The sequence below is a fragment of the Nicotiana tabacum genome, chromosome 24 (assembly GCF_000715075.1).
Source record: "Nicotiana tabacum cultivar K326 chromosome 24, ASM71507v2, whole genome shotgun sequence".
NCBI lineage: Eukaryota > Viridiplantae > Streptophyta > Magnoliopsida > Solanales > Solanaceae > Nicotiana > Nicotiana tabacum.
Window position 1 is genome coordinate 82,982,854 of NC_134103.1, and position 13,289 is coordinate 82,996,142.

Sequence of the window (13,289 nt, forward strand, 5' to 3'; positions counted from 1 at the left end):
ACATGAGGGCAGTACCCTCGACCCTTCACTAAGTTCTGAAGTTCCCGACATCAGAGGGAGTCAAAATAGTGTATGGGAAACAACCCGCCGCCAAAGAGATGTTTGCAGTCGAAGAAGTGATACCGGTATCGGCACTCTCATCAATGAAGGGATCATATTCGAAGGGAAAGAAAGAGGCCAAATAGCAACCACAGACGCCGGCCTCGACCCAATTATAGAAGCAAGGGATCGACGAGGATGACGACTACTGGATCCCTCAATCCTTTATAATTCCCGATGACTTCGATGCCACCAAATCAATAGTCGAAGAGCTGGAACAAGTCACACTGTCCAAGCATCAGCCCAAACGAAAGGTATACCTGGGCACGGGGCTAACCCTTAAGCTCAGGAAAAAACTTATTCATTTCCTTAAAGCTAACATGGATTGCTTTGTTTGGTCCCACCTCGATATGACAGGGATCCCACCAGATATTATCACTCACAAACTGAGCCTGGACCCTAAATTCCGCTCGATGAAGCAAAAAAGAAGGCCCTAGTCCGAGGTCAAACATGCCTTCATCAAGGACGAGGTAACCAAACTTCTCAAAATAGGATCAATTCGGAAAGTAAAGTATCCCGAATGGTTAGCAAACGTAGTGGTAGTCCCTAAGAAGGGAAAAAAACTTAGAATGTGTGTAGATTATAAAGATCTGAATAAAGCATGCCCCAAGGATTATTTTTCTTTGCCTAATATCGATCGTATGATCGATGCCACGGCCGGCCACAAGATTCTCAGTTTTCTCGATGTCTACTCCGGGTACAACCAGATATAGATGAACCCGAAGGATCAGGAAAAGACTTCGTTTATCACTAAGTACGGTACCTACTGTTATAATGTAATGCCATTCGGTCTAAAAAATGCTGGTGCAACTTATCAACGCCTAGTAAACCGAATGTTCGAAGAACATATAGAAAAATCAATGGAAGTTTATATTAATGACATGCTAATTAAGTCCATGCGAGCAGAGGACCATTTAAAGCATTTGCAGGAGACTTTCGATATACTGAGGAAGTACAATATGAAGCTCAACCCGGAAAAGTGTGCATTCGGGGTTTGCTCGGGCAAGTTTCTTGGTTTCATGGTGTCCAATCGGGGAATCGAGATCAACCCCGATAAAATCAAAGCTATCGAGGATATCACGGTAATGGATAATGTAAAGGCCGTGTAGAGGCCGATGGGAAGGATAGCCGCCCTAGGACGATTCATTTCGAGATCCTCAAATAGAAGCCACCGATTCTTCTCGCTGCTTAAGAAGAAGAGCAATTTTGCATGGATACCGGAATGCCAGCATGCCTTGGAGGAACTAAAGCGGTATTTATCGAGCCCGCCGCTGCTTCACACCCTGAAAGTGAACGAATAACTTTACCTGTACTTGGCAGTCTCGGGGATAGCGGTAAGTGGAGTCCTAGTCCGAGAAGAACAAGGTGCTCAATTCCCTATCCATTATGTTAGTCGGACCTTAGGTGAGGCCGAAACTAGATATCCACACTTAGAAAAATTAGTGCTTGATTTAATAAGCGCCTCTAGGAAACTAAAACCATATTTCCAATGTCATCCAATATGTGTTGTAACAACTTATCCTCTTCGAAATATTTTGCACAAACCCGAGCTTTCGGGTCGATTAGCCAAATGGGTCGTAGAAATCAGTGGGTACGATATTAAGTATCGACCCCAAACCGCCATAAAGGCTCAAATCTTGGCGGACTTCGTGGATGACTTTACACCGGCCCTTGTACCCGAGGTTGAAAAAGAACTACTAATAAAATCGGGTACATCTTCGGGAGTCTAGACCCTCTTTACGGACGGTGCTTCGAACGCGAAGGGGTCCGGACTAGGCATCGTACTAAAATCACCCACAAGTAATGTAGTTAGACAGTCTATCAGAACTACAAAATTGACTAACAATGAGGACGAGTATGAGGCCATAATTGCAGGTCTCGAACTAGCTAGAAGCTTGGGATCGGAGGTCATAGAGGCTAAGTGTGATTCCCTCCTCGTGGTAAACCAAGTTAACGGGACTTTTGAAGTCCGAGAAGACCGAATGTAGAGGTACTTGGATAAACTACAGGTGACTCTACATCGATTTAGGGAATGGACCTTGCAACATGTACCTCGAGAACAGAACAACGAGGCCGACGCTCTTGCAGACTTAGGTTCATCGGTCGAAGACAACGAACTCAACTTGGGGACTGTCGTACAACTCATAAGATCGGTAATCGAAGAAGTTCACGCCGAGATAAACTCTACAAGTTTAACCTGGGATTGGAGAAACAAGTACATAGAGTACTTAAAGAACGTGAAGCTTCCATCAGATCCAAAGGAGTAGAGAGCTCTGCGCACAAAGGCAATACAATTCACTTTGTCCTAAGACGAAACGCTGTTTAGAAGGACGTTCGATGGACCGTTGGCAATATGTTTGGGATCAGGAGATACCGACTACATCCTACATGAAGTTCACGAAGGCCCTTGTGGAAATCATTTCGGTGCCGAATCGCTGGTCTACAAAGTAATTAGAGTAGGGTACTATTGGATCGATATGGGGAAGGATGCAAGGGAGTTCGTTCGAAAATGCGACAAATGCCAAAGACATGCGCCCATGATTCATCAACCCGGGGAACTACTACACTCGGTCCTGTCCCCATGGCCCTTCATGAAATGGGGAATGGACATCGTTGGCCCTCTCCCGTCGGCCCCAGGTAAAGTTCAGTTTATTTTGTTTATGAGTGATTATTTCTATAAATAGGTTGAAGCACATGCTTTCGAGAAAGTTAGAGAAAAGGAAGTCATATACTTCATTTGGGACCACATCATATGTCGATTCGGGATACCCTCCAAGATTGTATGTGATAATGGAAAATAATTCATCGGCAGGAAAGTAACTAAATTTCTTGAGGATCACAAGATCAAAAGGTTCCTATCAACACCTTATCATCCCAGCGGAAACGGACAAGCTGAATCGACCAACAAAACCATCATCCAAAATCTTAAGAATAGATTGACCGACGCCAAAGAAAAATAAAGAGAAATACTACATGAGGTTCTATGGGCAGACCGCACAACATCGAAATCCAGTACTGGAGCAACACCGTTCTCGTTAGTTTATGGCGCTGAATCTCTAATCCCGATCGAGGTCGAAGAACCTAACATCAGGTTTTGATATGCAACAGAGGAGTCGAATAACGAGACCATGAATACGAGCCTAGAATTATTGGACGAAAGACGCGAAACCGCTCTCGTCCGATTGGCCGCCCAAAAACAGCGGATCGAAAAGTACTACAATCGAAGAGCCAATCTTCGACATTTTAACATTGGGGACTTGGTGCTAAGAAAAGTCACCCTTAACACTCGAAATCCGAATGAAGGGATACTGGGTCCGAACTGGGAAGGACCGTACCAGGTTCTCAAAATCATCGGAAAAGGATCCTACAAGCTCGTTACGATGAATGGCGAATAACTGCCGAGCAATTGGAACGTATCGCACCTAAAACGATACTACTGCTAAGGTACAGCCCCTTCCATTTTCATTTATATTTTAAACTAACCCTTGCAGGTGTTCAACCAGAAATAACCATGGATTCTTTGACACGAAGCCTTTAGGTCTGAAAGCACACATTGTACTTTTTTTTCCTTAGACCGGTTTTGTCCCAAATGGGTTTTCCGGCGAGGTTTTTAATGAGGAAACTATTGATTGTGCTAACTTAGAACTATTCAATAATATCCGAGGTTTCTTTACAATCAATCTCGAATACTAGGGGCATTGTCCTCGAATGTCAACTTTGATGCGAAGAAATTACTTCATGGCAGCAAAGTCTCGATAGAAAAAATTTGTAAGGGCCAAACGGTCAAACGAACCGTGCCCGCATAGTTTGCTCGTGCCCTGGCACAGAATAAGTACGCATGTATAATCATTTATAAAGAGAAGCATTTTTCTTTACCGATATCTCATGCCTTAGAAAATATTTTCTACTTTACAATTTCATACTCTCGATCTATTATGTATACAGGCTTAAAGGCCGACCATAACCAGAGTTCAAATAACTACCCCCATGCTCGGGGACTGCCGTCCAAAAATAAACGAGATCGGATTATTAAAACTCCGAGATCATAAGACCTTTTAGGCAACCCTCGATTTTTATAGGCCACGGCCACCCCACTTGGGGATTGACACTTCGAGCAAGATCGAAGTAAAATGGAAAAATAAGCCCAAGGGGCAAATCCCGAACTAAAAAGGCTACGGCCGAATTAACATGGTTCGGAGACGTCCGAATTCCGTAATAAAACAGGCCTTCGAATTCCCTCATAAACAGGTTAAAATGGTTACCCCTGACAAAATCATAAAAGACTTCGATAATATCAAGCCTCGAAAACTCTAATGAGTACAAAATTATTCGAACTCTCGAACAGTTCCTTATTGCATGCTAAGGCATTACAAGTTTTGCAAATACAAATGATAAAAAACTTTTCAAGCCGAAAAGGGGAGAAATCCATAAACAATCTTTTTACAAAGGCTATATCGGCCTAATACAAAAGCCTAAGGGTTGTTTTTGCTTTGAGCTCGAGAAGCCATCCTCGCTCAAATAAAAAACATAAGGGTTACCTTACTTCGAGTTCGAGCAAGCACTCACTCGATCGTAAAGCCTATGGGCTATACTAGTTCAGTTTCAATCAAATTGTCTAAATCTTGGACCTTAGAATACAACTTCATAATTTTATAAGGCAAAAAGGAAGAAAGCTTTTATATATATATATATATATGTCAAAAATCTTTTTCAAGGGCAACATGGCCCGATCAAATTTCTCTACAAAAGACCGAAACGGTCTTAAAAGAAACACAAAAAATACTAATCCTAAAGGACTTAGTCTTCTCCGGGAGCAGCATCTTCGCTCTCAAGCCCTTCTCCGCTTTCAGATCCGCTCATACTCCCAGAATCATCATCATCAGGAAAGGCCAACAGTCTGGCTTCAGCTTCGAGCTCCTTAGCATTCTCGATCTCGGCTGTAAGATCGAAGCCACGAACATGGATCTCCTCGAGAGTGTCCCTTCGAGACTGGTATTTAGCAAGCTTGGGAACCTAGTTTGCTCGAGCCTGAGCAGCTTCGGCAACCTCCTTTGCTCGAACCTGAGCAGCTTTAGCATCAGACCGGTAGACGGCCACCATTGCATTAACATTAACCTTGGTCGTTTCGACCTCCGATTTGGCCGATGCAAGTTCTGTGGCCAGCCTCTCTCGATCGGAAGTTGCTGAACCCAACCGAGACTGGAACTCCTCAATTTTCTTGGCTTGCACCAAGGACTTCTCTTTCAAGCTTCGAAGTTAGGTCTCAGCCGAGGCCAGTTGAGCTCGGGCAGCTTCCTTTTCTGAGACAAGGCGGCCATGTTCTTCTTCCATGCCTCGGCCTCCGCTTTCACTGCGTCCACTTCCTCTCGAAGCTGTCCGATCACATCGAGCTTTCGCTGGACCTGTGGGACCGGACTCTTAGACACCACGCCCGAGTCAGTGTCATTAACCTCAAAGATTCTTTTTACCTGCTCGGCCAGATCAAATTGTTCTTTCTGAGCTGCTTCTAGCTCAGACCGAAGTCCTTTTACTTCCCCTTCTCTCTGCTCATTGAGAAGTTTGAAGGAATCTCTCTCCTCAGTAAGCCCTCATTTTACGGCTTCGTACCGGCTCCGCTCTCCTCGAGATCGGAAGAAAGCCTCGTGATAAAGCACAAAAGCCTACAAAAATAGAAAGAAGGAATTATACAAGGGGAGAAAAGTACAAGTATGAAAATTGACAAAGAAAATATGAACTTACCCGGTCCAGGGCTTGTTGGGCTTCGTTGAAAAGACAAGGCGCTCCCACCTCGCCTATCTGGGATTGGTCTTCTTCCGTGACCAAACATCGGAGGTATCTAGCCACCCCTACGGGGGCAGCAAGAACCCGGGCATCCTCCGGGACCGTGATAATGATTGTTCGCTTATGCCAGGGATCGGCACTAGGGGCCGGAAACTGATTGGTCGGTGTAAAACTCGAGGAAGCCTCACCCGAGCTCTTTTTCGGAGCCTCCAAGTCACTCAAACCGGTGACATCTTCTACCCCAACAAAATAACCACGGAAAGGATCTTTCTCTCTGTGGGCTCCCTCCCCGTGATAAGTCTCCACGGCCTGAGCGTCGCGTATCATCGACTTGAAAAATGAAGGAAACAGGGAGGAATCCCCGATCTCTATTGCCCCAAGTGGGTCTTTTGGGGCGCCGCCTCCGTCTTGGGGAGCCTTAAGCCCGGTTTCTGCACCGGTATCTACCGCCTTTTCAACGGTATCTTCGCCCCGAGATCAAGCATCTTCGGTTCCTCTCAGCTCGGAAACTTGGGCCGAAGTCTCCTCCTCGACCTCATCGAGCCTAGACGGAATAGTATCAACTCCCAACGGTTCCGGAGTTCTCCGAATCTCGGTGCTAGCTCGCGCACGGGCCACCAGCTCGGAATCATCTTCTTTTTCTTCTTCTTCTTCTTCTTCTTCTTCTTCTTCTTCTTCTTCTTCTTCTTCTTCTTCTTCTTCCCTTAGTCTTTGGACTGACTCCATAGTTATTGGGATTATATTCCCTTTGGGTTTACGGGCTGTTCTCTTCTTGGGTTTTTGACCCTCGAAGTTTGAGGCCCTTTTCCTCTTATTCTTCTTCACCGGTTTCGTGATAAGTGGTGAAACTTCTTCATCACCAGATGGGGGTCTTATAGTCGCATCCTTTCTGAGACCTACAAAAGGAGAAAATAAGTAAACTCATGTTTGAAAAAATGCTTGAACGATAGGCAAATCGGTAAGTCGGGAAGAAGGCTTACCATGAGTACGAGCCTCCCACAGATCCTTTGACAAATCGTGCCATGCATGCTCGACGTGTGTTGACGTCGATACCAGGCTCCTAAACTAGTTCTCGAGGTGGGGAACCGCACCATGTATCCAAGCAACGACTGCATTAAGAAAAACACTGATAAGAAAGGATGAAGAAGTAAAAATAACGAACAAAAATTAAAGACGGAATCATACTTACGTTTCATATTCCATTTCTCAGGAAATGACATGCTCTCATCCGGGATTAGGTTCGTAGTCTTCACCTGAACGAACCGGCCCATCCAACCCCGATCTTTGTCTTCATCTATACTCGAGATAAGATCCTTGATGGCTCGACGTTGAAGCTTTATCAGCCCACTTCGATAGATTCGAGGGCTATATAATCTTATGAGGTGGTCTAGGGTGAAGGGAAGCCCGTTGATTTTCTCACGAAGAAACAGAGCAGTATCAGGATCCTCCAGAAAGAGAGGTGAATTTGGCCGAGGGTCACCTGGTATTTCTTGCAGAAGTCTACGATGATCGGATCGAGGGGACCCAACGTGAAAGGATAAGTGCAAACACTCAGAAACCCTTCCACATGGGTAGTGATCGCTTCTTCTGGTGTCGGTATCACAAACTCTTTATTTCCCTAGTTGCAATCTTTTTTCACCTGGTCGAGGAGGCTTTTGGGTATCAAGCATATATATCTCGATATCGGCTCCCATCTACTAGGAACCGATGAGGGTTTCTCGACCTTAAAGCCGGAATCTATGACACACCCCCGGGAATAAGTTCTTCAGGGAATGGCTCCACTACTGGTTTCTTGCCGGTCGGACGAGATGAGAAAGCAGCCTCTTTCTGCGAAACAGTTTTAGATGTTTTGGCCATTTATTTTTTATGGGAAAAGAAGAATGGAGACTGAAGTATTTGGTGTTTTAGGAAGAACAAGCAAAGAAACTTAAAGATCTGAAGATAGGAAGCTTTGAAGAAGGCAAAGAACTATGGAGATTGGAATGAAAAAGATTTGAAACTAAAGTTTGAAATAATGAAGGGGGCTAGTTATCGGTTTCACAACGACGGTTCAAAACTGGTAGTGGTCGACCGTCGACTAATGCACATAAAATACCTGGAAAACTGTACCGACGAGACGTTTCTGTCATTTTTACTACTTATGTCACGACGATTACGTCATGATCGAAGGCTCAAATCGTTTCTTGTCATTACTCTCCAAAAAATGAGAGGACTATCTGTATATGGTCAAAATTGGGCTTACCCGATTTTGTATAGTTAATCGAGACCGGGGTGGCAGACCGAGGTTCAATCCCAAATTATATTGGATCGTCACATGAATAAATATTGCCTAGCTCGTGATTCAAGGATCGATTGAGACCGAGACCAGCTAAGGTCGAGACCGAGAAGGATAGAGATCTAGCGAGATCGAAGGAAGCCTGCTAAGTCGAATAATAGAAAGTCGAGGAATCCGTGACCGGGCGAGGATTGTAGCGGAGATCTCGGCATGTATCAAGTCCAGACCGGTTGATTAGCCAATCAAGATATTTTCTTCTGTATTTAGAATTGTACTATATGTAGAACTCATCTACTATATAAATGGGGTTCCAATCATTTTGTAAGCACAGATTCACGCATAACAAAGCAATATATTGCGTTTTCTCCCTTAAGCTCTCTTATTCAGTAGTTCAGTTCTTACTCATCAATAATACACTTAGTTGGTGCGAGAGTTACCTAGCTCAAGGGCCAAAGCTGTATGATATACCGATTTACTTTATTTTATAGTTAATTTCTAACTTCAATTTTTATATTTCTCAGTTTGTGCCAAGTGAAATCACATATCCTTAAAATTACTTACAAATTTAATTGTTATCCGATTTTAAGGGTAAACAAGACTATAAGTTCGAAGACATTATACAAAAAAACCTCTCTATAACAGTCTCGTTTGTTCCAGATATTTTTAGATGTTATAGCGAATTGTTATTATAGAAAACATATATTATAACAGAAAATGAAATTTGGTTTCGAAAAAACTTGATTTTTATAGTGAAGTACTGTTATACAAGGATGCAGTTACAGAGAGGTCTGACTGTATTAGGTGTAATTAACCCGATATTTTGATACAACCCGATATCTAATTGAACAATATAATTTTTCTCTTCTTAAATTAAGAATAACTAGGAATATTACATTATAAATTTGCTTTTAACCAGAGCACATAAATCGGTACCTTAAAGATTTGCTCAAAATGTGCAACCAATATTGAAAGTTTGCGCAAACATGGTAAGATTTTACCCTAGCTATATCGATGCTCAATTGTAGACTATATTAAGTATTAGATAGTCGAGGTAGTATATATATTGAGTCATGCATGCAACTGAAACCATGTCCTCTGGCCGATAGTAGCATGCGTAGAATTTTTAGTAAGTAATGTTAACATTTTAAAAAACAAACAAATGAGTAAATCACCATAATAATAAGCAACTTCATTTTTTAAATTTATTCCCATTATATTATAAGAAAACCTTGACTAAGCGGTACCCCGTGGATCCCCCTGCTTGCTGATGCTCGTGGTATATTGATATTTCTACTACATTCTTTTCCAAAAATGGATAGGAAGAGACAAGTTGCATTTCGCTCTATACTAAACGGCTTTAAGACTAGTCTCTTTTTTCTGGTCATTTTTGTAAAGAGTTGGCAATTACAAAAAAACCTCTGTAAAAGGGAAAGAAACAAAGAGGAAGATGAAAAGTCGAAAGTATCCGAGACACCTTAGACTGCGCTCCCAATATAGCAACTTTTAGGGTAAACCTATTAGGGATCTCAATAAATTTTATAATGTGGAATTGTGGACTACATTTAAGTTCTTCTATTTTCATAAAAAGATACTAGTATTTGTAGGAAAGGGAAAAAGGGACGGACATATATAAGAAGAAAAAAGGTCATTGTACCAAAAGTCTAGTTATAAAAAAGTTTAAAGTTAGATTTGTTATGTGCTTTAATCCTTTGAAACAAGTTGCTTAAAAGTCGAACTTTCTTTGATATTAAGTTTTCCATAAGAAGGAATAAAGTTGCAGGTTTGAAGATAGTACTTGTATAGGTTAACTCTTAAAAAGCTCAAACAACGAATTAATTACAGGGATCTTTACATTCATATTAATTATTTATTTTTTTTAGCCATATACATAAATTATACATTAATTATATACAATTATATATATATGCAATACATAAATTATGCATATATTATACATTGACCGGCTATTTTTAGTTTAAGTGGTAGGGTGTGCGGCAAATGGGACCAGATCCATAAGAAAGCACTACTTCCTATCTACCAGCTACTGTTTGAGTTGGTTAACAAAGTCTTGTTGCCTCGAGCATAAATGAGGTCTGTGACTTCAAAATATGACCTATTCCTAATGGAGCAACTGGATAGTTTCAACCCTGTGAGTCTGCCTGACATAATGATTGAACACATGCAGAAGGTTGCCAATTTCAAGGATGGTAATCATGGGCTTCCCTATGGATTCTTGCTTATTCTTGTTAACAACATTGCATAACTCAGGTGCAATAAACAGTTCTTACACTTTTCTTACGAAGTACATTAGTCAAGATATGTATTGTAATTCTGTTGAAAAGCAATGTACAAAGTACTACGTACTCATGAGTGAGTTGGTTAAGCATGCATATGTGTTTCATCCCAATATGGCAAATGAACCCGGTAATTTCGACGTGAAGCATAAATTTATGTGTAAAAAATAATTAAAATTGTAATAAATACGTAATAGGTTTGAACCCATAATTTTAAAAATACAATGGGTACATGACAAAAATTCTTAGGATTGAACTCAATTACACAAGAAACATTAAAGTTGAATTAGCAACTGGAGATTTAATCATTTTCTATCGATCGAGCATTCAAATTGAACTTCAACCACGATGTGTCATGTGCATGTAATTAGAAAACAAAACATATATATTTGAAAGAAAAGCAAAAACAGGATAACAAAAAAGAAAAGGTCATCAAAAAGGTGTAATAAAACCATATTTACGTATACATCAATTTAATTTGTCGCCAACCCTTCAATTCCAAGAAGATCATAACTAATCCTGCAGCTAGCTATCATTAATATTTAAGGCTATAAATCAAGCATATGCTTGACTCCTCCCCCGTCCTACTGTCACACACCATAAATATGGATTCAAAATTTAAATTTAATAAATTTAAGATTTTAAATTCTTTAATAATATCGATTCAATACCCAATATTTAGACTCGCATACTTTTTAGGATTTTTCAGGCACATATATATTACGTATTATAAGCCAAAAGTGGTAAACTGAAAGAAGCATTAAATAAAAGCCTTAGTAAAAAGGAAGAAAATAACAAAAGCATTAATTGTGTGTCAGACTGTCAGTATAATATTCTACGGTAGCTGCAACTAACTATTAGATAAATCAATAAGCAAACAGCAAACCAACTTATATGATACGTAATAATAAGATTTCTTCTTCAAAAAGGCTCTTGTAATTGATTCCATACTTAAAAATAGAGAATAACTTGATTAAGATGGATTAGTAATGGCAAATGCACATGCTGCGCTCTCTATGCATGCTACCCTACTATAACTTTATACGAGAAGTCGCTTCAAGATTAATTAATTGTATTCATGTTATAATTTATAAAAAAACATTATTGCACTAAATGCTTTTAAAAACAAATGAACAATCATACAAAGTTGGCATTTAATTAATAGAAGAATGATAGAGTCGTGGGGTTGAGTGCTTCTATTGTTGGAAGAATAATCAAAGCTAATTACATTAGGGTAGCTTATGAAATGAAGAGAATATAATATTAATATCAATATATTAAGTGTAAGCCCGCAAGGGTTAGCGAGTTGGTTGGGTGAGTGATTTCCCATATAGAAAACCTGAAATCGATTCCCTTCACTAGCAGTCTCCTTAGTCAGAGTTCCCCGCACCGAGCTTGTCTAGTGCGATTTACATCTTCAGTATAATTTACGAATTATTACACAATGAGCAGATTACCCGGTACACGTCCGAAAAATAACGTCAACGAATTTCTCTTGAATTTTTTCCAACAAAAATAAAATAAAATATTAAGTGTATGTCAAAAGTCAAAACCAGTACCCTATATACGGATTGGTCACCTTGTACCTTCAAGTAATCCAAAATATTTCCCATGTGCTTTCGCAATCTTCGGGTGTTTGCAAAAGTATTAAAATGTTGAGTTGACCCTCAAAGGGCTTTGACTTTTTACATATGCAGGTTTTAAGGATCTAATATCACATGCAAACGAATAGTTTAATAATTATAAAGCAAATCAGTTACTAGTATACAGTTGATAAATTATTAATTGAGTACCTTGCCTGTAGATTTTGGATGCTGATGTTATTGTGTATGGCGAGAACCAGTATTGAAGATGTACCTGCGATCCAGTCACAACTGCCTCTTATTCTTGGTAGCTTTAGAATTATTAATCTGTTCATGTATATTTTAAACAGATGATGTATTTTATTTCACACTAGCTTTGTAAATTCAAAATCTTAGAAGCTCATGATTTGTACTACTAGTCCTTGTAGGCAAATTCATTTATCGAGCGTTACTTTCGTCCGAGAGTGAATTTCTGTAACATGAATGGGAGTAGATCTGTTCAACCAATTTAATTACAACTAGAGAGAAAAAAAGTTACTTAGGAAATTATGTTGTGCCAGTCATCTGATTGATCTTATATCGTTTAATGTTTCTGCTAATCATAGAGAAAAAAATAAATTAATGAAATTTTCATTCCTTGAAGAACAATTATGTATCTAATTAGGTGGGTATGCAATCTATATATCTCTATATATTTATGTAAAGCTGGGGTGGCACCCCTCGTATCTTTTACCTCCTTTTTGCATTTTTTTGGGTGGCAAATTCCTTCTTTCTCATTTTTTTCTTCTTCTTCTTCTTCTGCTTAATTAAATGTATCCATTATTCAGCAACACTTAATATATCATAATTCAAGCTTAAATAAGCCTATATAAAAAATATATATTAGACTAAGAGATTTATTTCTAAAATAATAGTAATACAAATTTTCGTCAATTTTTTTTTTTTCATTTTTGAAAAACAAAAGAGCTAAACTGATCAAGAACCGCATATCAGCCTATCAACTTTATATATACAGATTAGTCTATTTATAGAAGTTGGCATACTTTCTTTTTGCTAAATCAGATACTTATATTAAAAACAATTAAGTAACGTGAGAGTTATAGTTATTACAAATTGGGACTGTTCGAGTGGACAAGTCTCCAGAACAATCGTTATTGAAAGCGAGTAACACAAAGCTGAAGGGGGGGGAGGGGGGGGGATAAGTAGTGTAAGGGTTGCCACAATTGTCTGCCATCAGAGGGGGTGAGGTTCAATCCA